Below are 19,837 nucleotides of genomic sequence, written 5' to 3' on the forward strand. Positions count from 1 at the left end.
TTGGACCTAAAGTCTACTTTTATTGTAACCAAGCCTCGTCTTGGAAATATGTAAGCCCTCAAGGCATTTTTATCTGTTTATCCTCCATCCTCTCTTTTAACTTACACCATATGCTATAGATTCAGGGCTAGACTTGTGAATGCATGATGTATATGTTTCTCTTTTGTAAATCATATTTGATTTAATGGATAATATCCCTCTTATTAAAGTTGTCATAATTGAATATTGTGGATGGTTAAATTGTTATTATTTAAGGGTGTTACACCTTGGTATCAGAGCGTACTGGGTTTGAATACTTTGAGTACGTGGGGAGTGGTTATTACTACAATGGGTTTATCTCGCTTGTCAGAGATCTTTGTGTGTATGTATGCTTATGTGATAACATGCTTATGTAGTATGGGATTCAATTTTTAGGATATTGATTGGGTCTACAGGTCTCTAGAAGTCCTATTAGAAGAGCACCTGATCACTGCTATTTCTAATTAGAACTCTGGCAACACCACAGGACGGTCATTATCCAGGAATGAAATTCGTATGTGTTTATGTGACTATGTACTTATGTGGAGTGAATTACAATTGTCCACCGCATTAGGACGTGAGTGAGCTAGCTTCGACACATTTGTAAATATGTTAATTTCTTTTGTTATCTTTATTAGGATGTTAGGACGTAGACGTGGTAGTGGTAGGTGTAATAGGCCTAGGAGGCATGAGGTGCCTTTACCGAATGATATTCCGGCACAAGAGGAAGGGTTTGGTCATGCCAATATGGCCGAACCAGTTGGTCAACAGGCCATGGGTGCCTTAGCCCGCGAAATGGCTAGAGCATTGCGGGAATCCATGGACATTCTCAGGGCTGAAAATCAAGTCTAGGTCCAAGTAGCTGAGGTAGGGCCATCGTTCTTAAAGAGGGAGTTCTTCCTGTCTAATTCACACGAGTTTTTGGGCGATCCTAAAGAGCCTTTGAAAGCGGATGAGTGGCTCGAGCAAATAGTGAAGAAGTTCAAGATGCTTGGCATAGAGGAAGATGGACTGAGAGTGACCTTGACATCCTTCCAACTGAAGGGAGATGCGAGTCAGTGGTGGAAGTATGCGCGTGGCTGCATTGGGGTGACTTGAGAGACTTTTGTCAGTGCCATCCAGGATAAGTTCTTGCCTCTCACTGTTAGGAAAAAGTTGAGGGACCAGTTACCGGTGGCTGAGTTTAAGGCTGCATTTACTAGCTTGTCGAGGTTCGCACGGGAACTCGTAGCGACTAAAGACTGTCGTTGTTTAGAGTTCGAGAAGAGGTCGAGGACCGGGCTCATGTTCAAGGTGGCTGGTTAAATGATTAGGGATTAGGGATTATGGATGCCTTGTGGAGGCGACGGCTCACCTTGAGATCGTGATGCAGATGGAGGAAGAGCGGATGAACGGCTCTAAGAGGAGTCAGGATATTCAGAGTGACAGTAAGAGGCAGAGGGGTTCTACCCCACAACAATCCCAAGGAGCGTAGTCGAGGTCCACCTTTCCAGTGTTGTGTTCGGGTTCTGGGAGAGGTGGTCAAGGAGATATCACTTGTTTCAAGTATGGCCAGTTGGGTTACAAGTCTCTAGCTTGCCAGCAAAGGGGAGAAGGGCAGCGGTCTGATCTATCTGCGGCTCGTTCTTAGAGCCAGAGTCAGGGGAGAGGGCAGTTGCTCACTTGTTATCAGTGTAGGCAGGCAAGGCACTTGAAGAAGTTTTGCCCTTAGTCTGGTGGCACGCTTAGTGCATTTGGTTCGTAGCAGACACAGAGCCACTAGCCTGCACAGTCGGTTCAGGCCTCGAGGGCCAATCAAGGAGCCTCTTCGGCTCAGTCAGTGCTTTAGGCTTATGCTCCGAGTGGTGAGCAAGTTGAGCAGAGACCTACAGGGCGTGTGTACGCTTTTATCGCGCCAGACCTTGTACCAGTGCCTTCGGTAGTGAGAGGTACTTTTTGTTATGTAATTCCATTGCTAATGTGTTGATTGACACGGGTGCATCCTATTCATTTATCTCATCTGCATTTGCATCGGCTTTGGGGTTAGAGTTGGCGCGGTTAACATCTCTTCTTAGTGTAGAGTCACCTATTGGTAGTGAGATTATTTTGGAGCAGGGGTGTCGGGGTTGTGACATAGAAGTTGCTGGTCGCCAACTTTCATTTGCATTTGTGTTGATTGACATGTCAAGTTTTAATGCTATATTGGGTATAGACTGGTTGTCATCGTATCGAGCTGTCATAGAGTGTTGTCGTTAAAGGGTTACTGTATGTACCTTGAGCGGTGATTGCTTTCATTTCTTGGGGGCCACGGCCGATAGAGTTTTATCACTGGTATATGATCTGCGTGGTCAGAGTGAGCTTAGTTGTCCACTTGAAAACTTCTTGGGTAGTAAGTGTGACGAAGTCCGAGTTGAATTGCTGAGGGTAGTCTATGAATACTCGAATTTTTTTCCCGAGGACCTTGTTAGTTTACCACTTCACTGTGACATTGAGTTCTCCATTGACTTAGTGCCTGGCATGGCACCGATCTCTATGGCACCGTATAGGTTTGCACCCACGGAGTTGAGTGAGTTGAAAATTCAACTCCAAGAGTTGCTAGATAAGGGTTTTATCTGCCCCAGTATTTCACTTTGTGAAGCACCGGCCCTCTTTACCAAAAAGAAAGATAGTGCGTTGCGACTTTGTATAGATTATCGGAAGTTGAACCGGGTAACCGTTTAAAACAAGTACCCAATGCCTCGTATAGATGACATGTTTGATTAATTGAAAGGGTCCTAATGTTTTTCCAAGATAGACCTGAGATCCGGTTACCACCTGTTAAGGGTAAGAGAGGACGATATCCAAAAGGCGACATTCCGTACGTGGTATGGCCACTATGAGTTTCTAGTGATGCCCTTTAGGTTAACCAATGCACCAACAGTGTTTATGGATTTGATGAACCGGATCTTTCGTAAGTTCCTAGACTGTTTTGTGGTTGTCTTTGTTGATAACAATTTGATTTACTCACCCTCTGAGGAGAAACATGAAGAACACTTGCAGGTAGTGCTTGATTTACTTAGAGCCCACAAACTTTATGTTAAGTTTGGGAAGTGTGAATTTTGGTTGGGAGAAGTAAAGTTCTTGGGTCATATGGTATCCGGGGAAGGGGTGATTGTAGATTCATCCAAGATAGAGGCAGTATAAGATTGGGAACAACCTAAGAATGCTTTTGAGATTCGTAGTTTCTTCGGGTTGGCCAGGTATTGCCATCGGTTTATGAAAGATTTCTCTAGATTAGCTTCACCGCTAACTAGACTGACGAGGAAAGGAGTTAGGTTTTTATGGAGTGAGACTTATGAGAAGTTATTTCAAGAACTTAAGGTTAGACTTACCACTGCTCCAATATTGATTATTCCGAAGAGGGGTTTGGGCTATTCGGTGTTTTTTGATGTTTCACGAGAAAGTTTGGGTTGTGTTTTGTTACAAGAGGGAAATGTAGTAGCCTATGGTTCACGGTAGTTGAAAACACATGAGAGGAACTATCCTACTCATGACCTGGAACTAGCGGCGATGATCTTTGCCTTGAAGATTTGGAGGCATTATTTGTATGGTGAGAAGTTTGAGGTATTTTTTGATCACAAGAGTCTGAAATATCTGTTGACACGGAAAGACTTAAATTTGAGGCAGAGGAGATGGATAAAGTTCATAGAAGATTACAACTTTGAGTTGCATTATTATTCGAGAAAGGCCAATGTTATGGTCGATGCCCTAAGTACAAAATCTATCGGCAGTGTGACTAGTATTGCCATTCGGGAATAAGAGATGTTGGATGCTATTGGTGAGTTTGACTTGCATCTTGGCGTATCTGTTGAGTCTGCAACCTTGTTTTCGGTTGTTGCACAACCTACACTTGTGACCCTGAGTGATAAAAGTACAGAAGAGTGATCTTGAGGTAGAAACCCTTCAGGAGAAGATCTCTAGTGGAAAGGTAGAGAAAGACTTGAATGTGTATCCCAACTCGAGTGTTAGATATTGTGACCGTCTTTTCGTGCCGGAGTCTTGTCGAGAGGAAATACTCTGAGAGTTTCACCATTTACGCCTTGCGGTGCATCTGGGAGGCACAAAGATGTATCACGACCTTAGTCGCCAGTTTTGGTGGAAGGGAATAAAGAAGGATGTGGTCGTGTTTGTATCAAGGTGCCTTACTTGTCAACAAGTGAAGGCAGAACATCAGAGGTTAACGGGTTTATTACAACCTTTGCCTATAGCCGAGTGGAAGTGGTAGCATGTCACGATAGATTTTGTTATGGGTCTTTCTAGGACTAAATGGGGTAGTGATGCAATTTGGATAATAGTTGACCAGTTGACCAAGTCGGTGTACTTTATATCTATGTGCATGAGTAACTCGGTAGATTATCTTGCCGACCTTTATATTAGGGACGTAGTGACGTTGCATGGCGTCCTTGCAACGATTGTTTTGGATAGAGATCCGTGCTTCACAGCTGGGTTGTGGCAGAGCCTACAGAGTGCCTTGGGTACAAAATTCACTTTTAGCACTACATATCATCCTTAGACTGACAGATAGTCCGAGCGTACTATTCAGATCCTTGAGGATATGCTTTGGGGTTGTGTTCTTGACTTCAAGAGGTCGTGAGAGAGGCACTTGCCCTTAGTGAAATTTGCCTATGACAATGGCTTCCAGTCTAGTATTAACATGGCACCGTTTGTGGCCTTGTATGGCCGACCGTGTAGATCCCCTATCTGTTGGGCCGAGGTGGGTGATACACCAATGTTGGGCCCAGAGTTAGTCTGAAAAATGATGAAAAAAGTTACACTTATCCATAAGAGACTGGTTACAGCCCAGAGTCACCAAAAAGTTATGCCGATCGTAGGAGGAGACCTTTGTCTTTTAGGGTGGAAGATCACGTCTTCTTGAAGCTATCACCTAGGCGGGGTTTGATGAGATTTAGGTAAAGTGGGAAATTGTCACCCTGATTTATTGGGCCTTTTGAGATCCTTGAGTGGATTGGAGAGGTAGCATATCGTTTGGCCTTGTTGCCACAACTTTGTAGGGTTGATGATGTGTTTCACATTTGTATGTTTCGGAAGTATGATCCGAATCCATCGTATGTGTTGGATTAGACCGACTTAGAGGCAGATGAGGATAGCTCATATGAAAAGAGACCGGTGAAAGTCTTGGATACTAGAGACCAAGCCTTACGAGGCAAGACAATTACCTTAGTTAAAGGGTTTATGAAGACATCACGGAGTTGAGGAAGCAACTTGGAAATGTGAGTTGGAAGTTCGTGAGAAGTATCTGGACTTGTTTGTTGAGGTTTGAGTATCTATTGAGATTATGTTATGTTAATGAAATATGAAAACATTATATACGTTGTATATGTTTTGGAAACACAGGTTTAATATAAACATTATATATGTTTTGGACAATGTGAATTGTACTTTCAATGTTGGAACTTGTGTATCGAGTTGATGGGAATGAATGATCGGAAAATGAATCATGGTAATGGAATTGATTAACTATCAATATAGTAATTGGTATAAACATTGTTTTAAAACTTGATTTGAAATTTCGGTGACAAAATTCCTTAAGGAGGGGAGATTATAGTGACTCTAGTTTTTAGACTTAACCCATTTAATATTCTGAATTCGGGTTTCATGGTTCGGTATTGTTGTTCTTGTCTTATTCCTCTTTTTCCTCCTTCAATTTAGCTATTGGATTGTAGTGGTTGCGTTTGGAACAGGTTAGTTGCTTGGTTTTCAAACTTTTGTTGCTCAGAATTTTACTCCTCCGCTTGAGCATCACTTCTTATGCTCGAGCGGGCTTTGTGAACTCTTAGTACTTTTACAGGTCTACAAAACTACTAGGAGAGTGTATTCTACGCTCGAGCGGTTCTTTCTGCGCTCGAGCAGTCTCAGCTCGAGCGGCCTTTCTTGCTCTTAAGCATTGGTCTGCTATCTACAAGACTACTGAAAGTGTATATTCTGCGTTAGAGCGTCACTTCTTGCGCTCGAGCAGAACAACTTATTGTGTCTGGGCGCTCGAGCGTCACTTCTTGCGCTTGAGCGGATTGTGTGTATTTCAGTTCGTAAAAATCACTTTTGCATCTCTCTCTCTCTCTCTCACACACACTAAAGCATTTCAAAACCCTAAATCTAGATTTTCTCTCTCTAAAATTTGCTCTCTCTCTACAAATACACTAAGATCTACCCATTTCTCCACCCTACTTCTTTTGTTAAAAAGGTAGAGCTCACCTAGAACTTCATTTTCATCCAATCAAAGTTGAGTTTCAGCGTTGTTGAAGTTTCTTCACTCTCTCAATCATCTTCTAGCTTTAAAGTAGGGATTCTCTACATTTTTTTTTATGATTTTTAACTTAGCTATTTGTTTTTCATAAACAATATTGTGATTTGGAGGATTTTGAACAAACCTAGGGTTTTGGTTTAAAATTCAAAAGAGGGATTTTCAAATGGTTGGGGAAGTGTAAATAATATTGAGTTATGAGAAAATTGTCGATTTTGGTATTTGGAATCGATTTTGGAAGAAAATGGGTTTTTGCCTAAATGTCTCAATTATTTATTTTGTACAAATAGATAAAATCAATGTTGGAAATATGAAATGGGATGCATGCTGATATAGATGGTGGAGTTGGATATGTATTATCGCTCACGTCATGAAAATTTGGAAAGTTTATCGGTGTTGAAGATTTTATATCTGTTTTGGACTAACGGTAGAGTATAGTTATGATTATTGTACAAATTGCATGACGATTAGATGAATTAAAACTAATTTCTCATCCATGTGCATTGAATATTGTTGCTCATTTAATACATTGCAAATGTATATGATTTTGATAAAAAAAAAAAGGGGTGAATATTAGAAAGAAGTGTGTATCACCAAATTAAGTTGGCCTGTGTGTTCAAGGTGAAAGTCCCAAAAAACGCGCGTATACATAGCTATCGGTTCTCTCGGACGACATATATGTGAAGTGGCAATAGTAGTGCTTGTATAGACTACGTTTATATGGGTGTCGGTTGACGGTTTCCCACAGACGAAATATTCGTGAAAGGTTGTATCGATTGAGAATCCCCTTTGTTTTCTATTGTAAAGAATATGATTTGAGCATGACATGATTTTGAGAAAGTAATGTAAACTATTTTGACATGAGTATTGCATATGCATTTCATCCTTATATCTTTGTTAAAATTCATTTATTGTGTTGGATTATCTTTACTGGGATTTGGCTCACCCTACGTGGGAAAAACATTTCAGTTGATATACCTTCACTAAGGCAATAACTTGAGAGGATCTGGCGTAAAAACTTATTTTTGTAGGATTTGTTTTATATAGCCAAGGGTTTTAAATGTTTTGGACCTAAAGTCCACTTTTGTTGTAACCAAGCCTCGTCTTAGAAATATGTAAGCCCTCAGGGCATTTTTATCTATTTATCCTCCACCCTCTCTTTTAACTTATATCATATACTATAGATTCAGGGTTAAACTTGTGAATGTATAATGCATATGTTTCTCTTTTCTAAATCATATTCGATTTAATGAATGATATCCTTCTTATTAAAGTTGTCATAATTGGCTATTGTGGATGGTTAAATTGTTATTATTTCGGGGTGTTACATGCAAAACAATCAAAGAAGGTTACCACGTAGAAAAGAGAGAGTTTTAAAGTTATGAGAATTTAGGAATAAATATTTGGAGGCTTTTGACAAAACAATTACATTTAGTTATATATATATATATATATAGTATAGATTCAGAGCCTTTTTTTTTTTTTTTTGCACTTGGTAGATTATAACAAATAATAAAAATTATCAAGAAAATATTAAGAATTTAAGAGGAGATAAGAAGTTATAGATAAAGGTATTTCATAAAGATAAAAAATTTAAAATAAAACAAGATAATATGTGATAAAAGGAAAAAAAAAATATGAGTAAATCAAAATAAAGATTTAGATAGATATGTTTTTGATAAATATATAGATTAACAAATCATATCTTTATCTAAATTTTATTATTTTAATTTTTTGTAAATCAATTATTTAATCTTTATCTTTATATGTAGACCACAAAATTAATCTTTATAAATTATTTAATAATTTTTATATGTTTATTTATCTATAAGTCATGAAATTAATTTTTTTTAAATAATTTTTAAAATTTTTATCTTTATCTATAGGTCATGAAATAAATTTTCATAAATTATTTATGAATTTTTATATGTTTAAACATAATGAAATTAATTAAAGTACAAAATGAAGGGGAAAAAAGGAGTAATTTCATTTTTTTTAAATCAATTATTTAACATTTATCTTTATTTGTAGGCTATGAAATTAATTTTATAAGTTATTTGTCAACTTTTATATGTTTATTTATGAGAAGAAATTTTAAAAAATCTATAAGTTATGAATTTTTTTTTTGAATTAATTATTTAATTTTTATCTTTACTTGTAGACTATAAAATTAAGTTTCATAAATTAATTTTCAGTTTTTATATGTTTATTTATATGAATTTTAGTATTCAAATCTTTATCTATAAGCAATGAAATTAATTTTCATTTTAATTAATCAAACAAATAGAAAATGAAGAAAAATAGAAAACATGAAAAACAATCAAAGAAGGTTGTCACGTAGGAAAGAAAGAGTTTTAAAGTTATGCGAATTTAGAAATAAATATTTGAAAGCTTTTGACAAAACAATTACATTTGGTTATATATATAGCATAGACATAGATAGATAGATAGATAGATATATTATATAAAACCATTATATGATAATTACACTTTTATAGCACAATAGAACTAAAATTATCAAAATAAATAAATAATTCAACTAAATTTATTATATATAAGTATTCAAATAACACTTTTATAGAACGATAAGGTTAAAATTATTAAAATAAATAATTTATTAAAAATTTTATTTTAAATTTAAATTAATATTATTCTTTTGTAACATATATTATAGAATAAAATATCATTACATTAATTAAAGTTAACTCTATTGTAATTTTATGTTAGATATCGTAGTTCGTGCAGTGATTTACATACACGTATATCTTTCAATTTGATATTGATTGATTAAAATAATGAAACTCAATATTTTTTTGTTTAGTTTTAGAAGATAGATTGACAAATGTCAAATGATAAATAATGTGAAATATTGTTAAAGAATAATGATCGATCGAAAATGATTGTATATATTTAAGGCACCTATTGATATTTATTGAATAATTTTTAAATAAAATTTTGAATTTTTAATATTACTGATAATGCACCTTCATGAGCTCTGCCAGAAAAGATATGCAAAAATAATTTGGCTAGAATAAAATTTTTACGGTTATTATGATGTATTACATAATTAATCAGAACCCCTTTGAGATTTGAAATTATTAAGGCTATAGATATTTTTACCTGATTCCCTTCGAGGACACAGTTTATGATTTGAATTTTTAATTTTTTTATGTAACAATGTGATACGTTCTTACTGATATAACTATAAATCCTACTTTTGAGTCAACTCACCTTAAGTACTTTTTCGTATAATAAAATACTTAAATATTGTCATATAAAAATATTATAATAGATCATAATTAAACACTACTATAATTAAAAACTCGATGAACTGCTTTAGACATAACTAAAAATATAAGAAATTAGTAAAAACCTTTTTGATTAATAACCAAAATAATACACCATGAGTTATAATCAAGTAATAATTTGTTTGTTATAGAATTTTTCATTGTTTTTATTTTTTTTAGAAAAATATTTTTTAATACAAGTGAAATTCATGATTTTTGGTAAAATTTAATAAATACAAATAAGGATTTAAATTTAAGTTGAGAATACATCTTTTTTAAGAAATTATTTTTACGAGCCTATTTTATATAGGATCACAGATAGTGGTAATAATTTTCATCAGCCATTAACAAATCCATTTGTATTTAATTTTTAGTTGTTTAAGTTTTTCACACACAAAATATTAATACTCAAAATTAATTTTTTAATTTAAAAATAAATTCTTGTGCAGGTCACCTATTAGTTCTTTCATAAATAGAAAAATTAATCACCTTACTTGTTTCCACTTTTCAAAAAACACTTTTCAGAAAATTCTACTTTCTTTATTTTCCATATTTTTTTGTTTTTACTGAGTTTTTTTAATATTTTAAGTAATTTTTATTTACTTTTTAGACACACCTAACATAAATACACCTAAAAAGTAAAAAAAAAAAATTTGTAAAAAAAATCTTTTAAAAATTCACTAAATACCAAAAATACAAAAAAAAATACAAGAATTCAGTACATATTTTGTATTTTTATGTATTTATTATTTTTTTTAAATATTTTTTCACAATTTTTTTACTTTTTAGATATATCTAAGTAATGTGCATCTAAAAAAATAAAAAAAATGTTTAAAATTTAAAAAATATTCACTAAAAATAAAAAAATACAAAAATCAAAAAAATTAATTTTCAAAATACTTAATCCAGAAAACTCAAATCAAACACACTTAATGAAAGCAATTGAAAATTAGTGACAAACTCTTTTGTTTTTTTAAATAAATAAATAAAAAAACCCACGGTAGAGATTATAATAGACTAGGAAAATAATGAAGAATTCTGGAGTCTTCGTCTTCGTCTTCGTCTTCTTCTGACGATATCTTCTTCCGTCAAATTCTTGTCCAATAAAACCCATATTTGACTCCAAAAGCAAGCAACCCTCTCTTCGAACACGAATTAGTCTCCACGCACCCTTTCTCTGACCCGTTCTCGATCTCTAGGGTTCCATCATTGGTGCGTTTTCTCTCTCTAAAATCTCTCTATATTCATATATTTATGCGTATCGATCTCTATGGATCGTGATTTTTGAGGGTATGATCAATCCTTTTGTGCTTTGTTTTGTGTTTTGTGTTTTGTGTAGATTGATTGATCATCGAAGATGTATGGGAGAGCACCGAAGAAGAGCAACAACACAAAGTACTATGAAGTTCTTGATGTTTCGAAGGCCGCATCGCAGGATGATCTGAAGAAAAAGGTACTTTCCATAGCGTGAGGATACTCTAGAGTTTCTTCTCTAGAGTGATCTCCTAGAGTGATCCATCGAATGGTTGAGATTCTCCCTCACCAAAACGACGTCGTTTTGGTGTGTAATTTGAAAAAACAAAAAAAAATAGATTTCAAAACAAAGAGAATGGCAAAGAGAGGAGAGAGAGAGAGAGAGAGAGAGAGAAGGATTGAGAGAAGAGAAGAGGAGCAAACCCACAAGACAAACTCACTTCTGCTTTGATTTTTTTTTTATTAAATTTTGAATCAAATGAAAATGAATTTTGATATGTGAGATCTAAATAAAAAAGAAAATTAAATCAAGCATCCTTCAATTTCTTCATCTTCAAGATAGAATCAAAGACGATGTAGATCGGCGGACATGGAGATCGGCGAAGGAGATCAAAGACGACGGTTCGACTAAAGTTCAGCTTGTTGACGAATCTGTGGTATGTTGGAGTAACGTTGGCGGAAGAGATCAAAGACGAAGGCAGCGACAGAAAAACTCATTGATTGCTGATGATTTTAGCTTGTAGAAGATAACCCATGATTTGAAGGCTTCAATTTGTATTCTGCAACTGTCTTTGCTATTGAAGGGAGTTAGGGTTTTGAGGGAAAAAAAAGAAGAAGAGAACATAGACAAACATATGGTTTGTTGTTGCTGTTTTGTTTTGTTCTATTTTTTTTTTAATATCAAAACGACGTCGTTTTGTATCTCTTAATATCAACTATTGGATCTAACTTTAGAGAGATCACTCTAGAGAAGAAACTCTAGAGGATCCTCACGCCTTTCCATATGTTTATTGAAGAAAAAGGTACTTTCTTTTTTTTTTTGGTACACAAAAGGTACTTTCTTTTGTAGATTAACTTAGTGGTTCGTGTGATGCACAAAATTCTCGAAAGTCAATAATTATTTTTAAAAAATTTATTATTTAATTGTATTTTTTAATTACTTTAAAAAAATTTACTATTTAATTGTATTTTTTAATATTTTTATTTAATTAGTGTATATAAATCTTAATTCACATTATTAAAAATATTTAGGTGCCGTTTGGTAACACTTACGTTTTCAGTTTTCTATTTATATTTACAAAAATTTTAAAAACTCAAATAAAAACTTGTTTGGTAAAATTTTTGATTTATAAATCAGTAGTCTTAGTTTATAAATTTGACCAAAAAATGAAAACACAAAAAATGTGTTTCCATTTTGAGTTTTCAATTTTTTTTTTTTTATCACCCAACATTAACCACCACTCGCCACCATTTTCCACCACCGTCTTTTGCGACCACCACCCACCACCCACCATCCACCACCACCTGCCACCACCACTCACCACTCACCACCCACCTGCTACCACCAACCACCACCCGACACCACCACCCACCTGCCATCCACTTGCCACCACCACCCACCCCTCGCCACCACCACCTGTCATCCACCCACCACCTGCCACTACCATTCATCGCCCGCCACCACCACCCGCCACTTACTTGCCACCATCACTCACCAGCCACCTGCCACCACCAGCCACCCGCCACCCACCTGCCACCACTACCACCCACTCGCTACCACTTACCACTCGCCATCGTCACCCACCCACCCACCACCACCACTACCTGCCACCACCACCCACCACCCACCACCCACTACCACCACCACCACCTGCCACCTACCTGCCACCACCCGCCATCCGCCACCCACTTGCTACCACCACCCACCACCCCCGCCACCACTACCACCACCACCACCCACTCACTACCACCCATCACCCGCCACCATCACCCACTCACCCACCCACCATCACCATCCATCCGTCACCACTCACTACCACCCGTCATCCGCTACCCACCCCGCCACCATCACCACCACCACCACCACCACCACCACCCACTCGCTACTACCCACTACCTACCACCCGCCACCGTTACCTACCCACCCACCACTACCACCCGCCACCTACCCGCTACCCACCACCACCCTCCATCGGCCACTCACCACCCACCACCCGCCACCTACCGCCACCAGCCATCCGCCACCCACCTGCCACCACCACCACCCATCACCCGCCACCACCAACCCCCACTCACTACCACCCGCCACCGTCACCCACCCACCCACCACCTCCCACCACCACTAGCTACCCACCACCCACTGTCACCTTTTTCCACCACCGTCTTCCGCCGCCACTTGCCACCACCTGCCATTTCTCACACTTTTTTATATTTTTAAAATTTTTTAAACATTTTGTCAATTACCAAACGTGTTTGTAGTTTATGTTTTTCTAAAAATAAACAAAAAATAAACAAAAATCAGTTTATAAATTTTTTGTAAATATAAACTGAAAACGTAAACGTTACCCAACACACCCTTAATATTTTACACTATTGAAATTTTTTAAAAACTATTATACATTAAGTAAATCATCACATATATAATAGCTAATTTATCTAAGAATTACTTTAGATGACTATAGTAGAGGAATAAAGACATATTATAATTAATCAAAATGACTAATATTAAATAAAAATAATACTAATTTTGTTTAATCAATAGTAGATATTATATTAATCATCCCATATTAGTGGTTAAAATTTTTTTACATGCTATTTGGTTTCTTAGTTATATTGATTCATTAAATATAAATAGGTTTGGAATGATTATAAAAAAAAAATAAAGGCAAATTACACTTTGCAACCCCTGCATTTTGTATCAAATCTCATTTTGGCCCCTACACATGAATTCATGATAGTCAACCCCTTACATTTTTGGTCAAATCTCACTTTGGTTCCTACACATGAAATCGTGACAGTTAACCCCCTGCATTTTTATTCAAATCCCAATTTGGTCCCTACACAAATGTCAATGTCTCTTTTATATTATTTCATTTTTAAATCTTTAATAAAATCCAGTCATATGACAAAAATGTGACTACGAAATGAAGGTAAGAGAGAAAAATCATCCATGTTTCCCACCAATATACTTTGTCTTACCTGATAAGCACATGAGAGTTATAATATATATATATATATATATATATTCATATGGTAAAAATTGGGACGAAAAGGTAAGAAGGTAGAATTTTTTAAATAAAAAAAAATACGACAAAGAAATCAAAGAGAAAGAAAGATGAATAAATAGAAGACTACATTATCGTGGAAAATAGTGTTTCGTGATTCAAATTTATGCAGAACCCTAGTTCATCTCCTTAATTGTTCATAATCTGCGTTTTGTTTTAGCCTAATATGGTCCCATTTTCTTGTAAATTTTGCGATAAAGTGTGTATTGATGGAAAATATTAATATTTTTCTTTCTTACCCTCATGTCATAGTCACATTCTTATCAGATGACTATTTTGTTAAAAATTTAAACAATTGAGTAATAGAAATGGGACATTGACACTTGTGTAGGAATCAAAGTGAGATGTTATCAAAAGTACAGGGGGTTAACTGTCACAATTTCATGTGCAGGGACCAAAGTGGGATTTGACCAGAAATATAAGGGGTTGACTGTCATGATTTTTTGTGTAGGGGAAAAAGTGAGATTTGGTACAAAATATAGGGGTATAAAGTATAATTTAACCAAAAAAATAAAAAAAGGTTTGGAAAAGCATTAAAGTTGAATTAACAAACATAAAGAATATAAATATTTAAATTATTCAAAAAATATTAACATTTTTAATATGAGATCTCTTTCATTTACTCAAACTCTGAATCTAAATTAAAAAAAAAAATTTAAAAGAATAAATTTGTGGTTTAGTTTCAAAGGAAATGAGTTCTTAAAAATAAATTTAATCATGAGTTATTTCAACAGGATAATCAACAATAAAAATTCAACTGATGAGTACATTTAAAGTATAAACCCATATCCAATAAATTTTGATGTGTTCTTCATTTTCAATCTAATATCTGCACCAAAAAAAAATTAAACACAATAATCAATAAGTGAGAGAGTTACAAATTAATAATAGTAACGCTTTTAAAAGAAAAAAAGGAGAATAACATCTTAATTAAATGACGCATTATTAAAAAAAAGAATGAAATAAAGAAAAATACAGATTGTAACAAAAAAAATTTAAAAATAAAATAATAATATCCATTTACACAAACTCATTTTCTCACAAATGCAAAAACTCATGCAAGTATACATTTCAAATGTAAAGCAAATACATTTTAGGCACCGAAAAGAGATTAGAAATATGTTGATGCCCCCACCCCCCGGCGGCGTCTTTTGTTCATAGTTTTATTTGCGAGAACTTGTTTTTATATTGAAAAGATTATGCTTAGACAAAAGATATATATGAAATTCTATCCTATTTAAAATTGGTATGGATAATCAATTGATGATTTTAAAAGATAAAATATTAAGTTCAACTTGAAGATAAACTTTAAAAAGATTAAGCTGAAATATGTGGGAATTCTATAATAAACTAACAAAACATAAATATAGATTTTTAAAAAAATTATCATCTTTTTGGTATATTTATATCCCAATATTAATATTTTTTTATTTAAATATTTTGTTATCTTTTATTTGAATTTTTATTTTGCAGTTCAAATCTAAATAGTTATATTTTTATTTTTGTATATTTTTTCATCTCTATTTTTTTTTTATTCATACATAAATAGTTATCTTTTTATTTAAAAATTATTTGACTCGTAATCATTTTTATTTGAATGTTAATCTTTTATTTAAAGCTTTATCAATTCAAAATATGGAATTGTATTAAATTTAAACTTTAAATGGATAATTAATTGATGACTTTAAAAGGTCAAATAATAAGTTCAACTTGAAATAAAATTTAAAAAGAAATATATGGAAATTCTATAACAAACTCACAAAATGTAAATATAGATCGTTAAAAAATTTATCATTTTTCTGCGATTTATATCTCAATCTTAATATTTTTTATTTAATTTTTTTTAATCTTTTATTTGCATTTTTATTCATGGAATTTATTATATTTAAAATTTAGATGGATAATTAATTAATGATTTTAAAAGATAAAATATTAAGTTATACTTGAAGATAAATTTTGAAAAGATTTAGCCAAAATATATGGGAATTCTACAACAAACTCACATAAGGAAAATATTGATCGTTAAAAAATTTATCATGTTTTTGAAATTTATATCTTAATCTTAATCTTTTTTATTTAAATATTTTTTTATCTTTTATTTGAATTTTTATTTTTTAGTTCAAATCTAAATAGTTATATATATTTTTATCTCTATTTTTTTTGTTCATATATAAATAATTATCTTTTATTTTAAAAATTATTTGACTTGTAATATTTTTTTGTTTAAATATTTTTTGATTATTCATATATAAATAGTTAACTTTTTATTTTTAAAATTAATTGGCTCATAATATTTTTTATTTAGTTATTTTTTAATCTTTTATTTGACTCTTTATATTATTTTGTGGTTGAAATTTGAATAGTTATCCTTTTATTTTATCTTTTTATATTTTTATCTCTACATCTTTGTTGTTCATAAATATTTATCATTTTATTTAAATATATATAATCTTTTTAGCTTTTGAGATTTAGATAATTGACAAATGATTAAAAATTAGAAAAATTGGGAGGGGAGACTTGAGAGGCGATACATAAGAGAGATAATCCATAAGAGTTTAGTATTAAGAGTTTGGAGAATTCTCATACACCATTATATATATAGCTTATATATTATATATATATATAGTATATATAGTATAGATGATGGTCTGTGGATCTGGGTTTTGGTTTGTGAGTTGCTTGTTTTTTACACCTGAAAACCTCGCTGCTGTGAATGTTATTACTGGGTGGGTGATTATGTTTGTGTGATGCTTGCGAATTTTATGAGTCTGTATTTGTTGGTTGATTTGGCCAACGGGTACAAAGAAAAACTCAATTTTTTGTATTGTACTCTGAATTTTTTTCTTCAATGGAAGGGAATTTATAATTTGTCCTGTTTATTTCAGCTTATGCCCAATTGTTTTTCCTTTAAATTCTCAAACTACTACAGCTACAAGTTAGTATAGAATGAGTATGCATCTTTCTAGTCTAGAAAGAGGGTTAAAAGTTTCAATGCACAATTAGTTGTACTTATTTCTGAAGTTATTGTTTTTTTTTTTTTTGTTGGTGGCAAACTAGTACTCATATTTGGCTAAGTAGTTTAGAAATTCTAAGTCTGAATAGTTTCTCAAGCCCAAGTTGGTTATTTGTATTTTTTTGAACCTTCAATGTAATTTTGGTTCATTGTGTTTTTCTAGCATGATAAACATGGTGCATTTGTTTGGCATTGGCTTTTTGACATATGTAATGAATTGTCTATCATAAGAGAAGAAGTATTCCGTGTATTAAAGTGTGAACTTAGTTTTTGTTCTAGTTTAAAGAGCTAACCGAGGCTTATGAGGTTCTGAGTGACCCAGAGAAGCGTGAGATTTATGATCAATATGGTGAGGATGCTCCCAAGAACGACCCGTTTGAGATCTTCCATTCCTTCTTTGGTGGTGGTAAGGGCATGTCACTATATACACTTTCGAAATTGAAACTGCCATCAATGTGAAAGAGAGAACATTTTTTTATACATTTGGGTGTCATTCAAAAATTCTTTTTTTCCCAGGTGGTGGAAGGGGTGAGTACTTGAATGGGCCTAGTTTAATATTCCACCTTCATTCATTCTATATTTTGTTGCTCTAACATGGTTCCCTATTGATCATTTGCAGTAAAGGATCCAAGTCTTCCATGAAATGTGCTGGGTGTCAAGGGTCTGCAATGAAAGTTTCTATTAGACATCTTGGCCTGCCTATGATTCAGCAGATGCAGCATCCTTGCAATGAGTGTAAAGGTACTGGTGAAACCATCAATGACAAGGATCCTTGCCCACAGTGCAAGGGTGACAAGGTTGTTAAAGAGAAGAAAGTGTTGGAAGTAGTGGAGAAGGGAATGCAAAATGGACAGAGGATCATATTCCCTGAAGAAGCTGACGCAGTGGTAAGCTGAAGCACTTGCATACATACATAGATTTTTCCCCCTGCACAATGTACCCTTCCCAGTCTCCATTCAATGTGATCTAGACTGGGAGTCCATTTTTTTATTTGTTGCACATGAAAGAATGTTTCATCACCGGTTATACCCAATTTGTGTTCCTGCAGCCTGACATGATTACAGGGGATATAGTCTTTGTTCTACAACAGGAAGTGCACCATAAGTTCAAGCGCAAGGGTGATGATATATTTGTTGAACACCCCTTGACACTAACCGAGGCATTCTGTGGCTTCCAGTTTATTATAACCCATGTTGATAACAGGCAGCTCCTAATTAAATCCCAACCTGGAGAAGTAGTCAAGCGTGGTAAGGTCAACAATTTTGTTTCCTCCTACACACTGACATAATTCTCAAAAATGTACAAGACATGAGTTCACTTGTGCATTGCAAAGTTTGAATTTTAAGTAATTGCTTATGCTAGAAATCATCACCTTGTAACTTGTTGGGGTATAGAAAGAAATTTCCAACTGACCCCCTTCTCTCTTTCCATATTTATTTGACTCTGCCTTTTTCTATGCCACCTCCCCCTTTTTTGTCTGCTAGCTCTACTCCTCATTTCCGTTTTTCATTTTTCCCCTAGTGGTCTATGCCACTAATTTTATATTATGGGTTTCGCATGACTAATGATTATTGATTTTTGAATTTGTTGACACTGATCTTCTTGTCGGTAAAACTTGCAGACCAATTCAAGAAAATAAATGACGAGGGAATGCCAATTTACCAGAGGCCCTTCATGAGAGGGAAGTTGTATATTCACTTCACTGTGGATTTCCGAGAGTCCCTCACACTGGAGCAGTTCAAGGCTCTTGAAGCTGTGCTGCCCCATAGGCCTTCAATGCAGATGAGTGAGACGGAGTTGGATGAATGTGGGGAGACTACACTGCTTGATGTTAACAATAAGGAGGAGAAGCGTTGGAAGCAGCAACAGGCCCAAGAGGCATACCATGAAGATGAAGATATGCATGGTGGTGGTGCTCAGAGGGTGAAGTGTGCGCAGCAATGATTGCTTCATGACAAATGTTTGTTTGGGAATTACTGGTCCTGCATTATTACATATCAGAAATGAAGAAAGGAAAGAAAAACTGCATCAGGGAAGAGGTTGGAGGTCAGAGTTTTACTTGTTTCATATGTTTCTCATGACAATAACATTATTTGGAATTGTCTGTTATAGGTTTTAGAATGTTTAGTTATTGTTTTGAAATTTTCTTATGTGACAACTAGACCAGTTACTCTTTTATCATTTTTGTGATTGGCAATTTCATTCCAAGGTTGAGTTTGTACTCGTTAAATGTAGTTGTGTCTCATCCACATTTCAAATTTCTGACATTCTTTCAAGACTCAAAGTGAAAGCTCACCTCAAACTAGAGCACACTCTTAAGGGATGAAATTGAAAATCAACATACACATAATAGGTAGGGATGGTAATTTGAACCTGGCCCCGACGGAGACCGTAGACACCTCATTTTTTATCGCTCGTAAGACTTGGGCTTTTTGTCATGTGCACTCGATGATGAAAGTTGCATTGTATATGATTCGGATTCTCAACGGAGGAATTTAAGCTCAGGCTCTGAAACGATTCCAACACTTTCATATTTACACTATTCTTACCTCAAAGGTCCCTTTTTGAACATTGTGCCACCCTACAATGAGCCTAAAGTAGAGGAACATGGGAGCACATTGGGGCCCGGCCGTGCCTCATTGGGGGCCGGTCATGCCTTGTTGGCGAGAAACGCTGTTTTGGGCGGGAGTCCACCAACTGT

At 34.5% G+C, this 19,837-nt stretch overlaps 1 pseudogene across 1 annotated transcript; it reads left to right on the plus strand.

The window, feature by feature from the left end:
- The first annotated feature begins 10,894 nt into the window (after positions 1-10,894).
- LOC114318913 (dnaJ protein homolog) lies at positions 10,895-19,438 on the plus strand (annotated as a pseudogene). Its single transcript, XR_014334794.1, has 7 exons — positions 10,895-11,052; positions 13,994-14,010; positions 16,622-16,647; positions 17,416-17,542; positions 17,653-18,023; positions 18,185-18,383; positions 18,758-19,438. The product of XR_014334794.1 is annotated as a dnaJ protein homolog (transcript).
- The last annotated feature ends 399 nt before the right edge of the window (positions 19,439-19,837 follow it).

This window comes from Camellia sinensis, chromosome 7 (genome assembly GCF_055761805.1).
Source record: "Camellia sinensis isolate YWXY chromosome 7, ASM5576180v1, whole genome shotgun sequence".
Taxonomy (NCBI): Eukaryota; Viridiplantae; Streptophyta; class Magnoliopsida; order Ericales; family Theaceae; genus Camellia; species Camellia sinensis.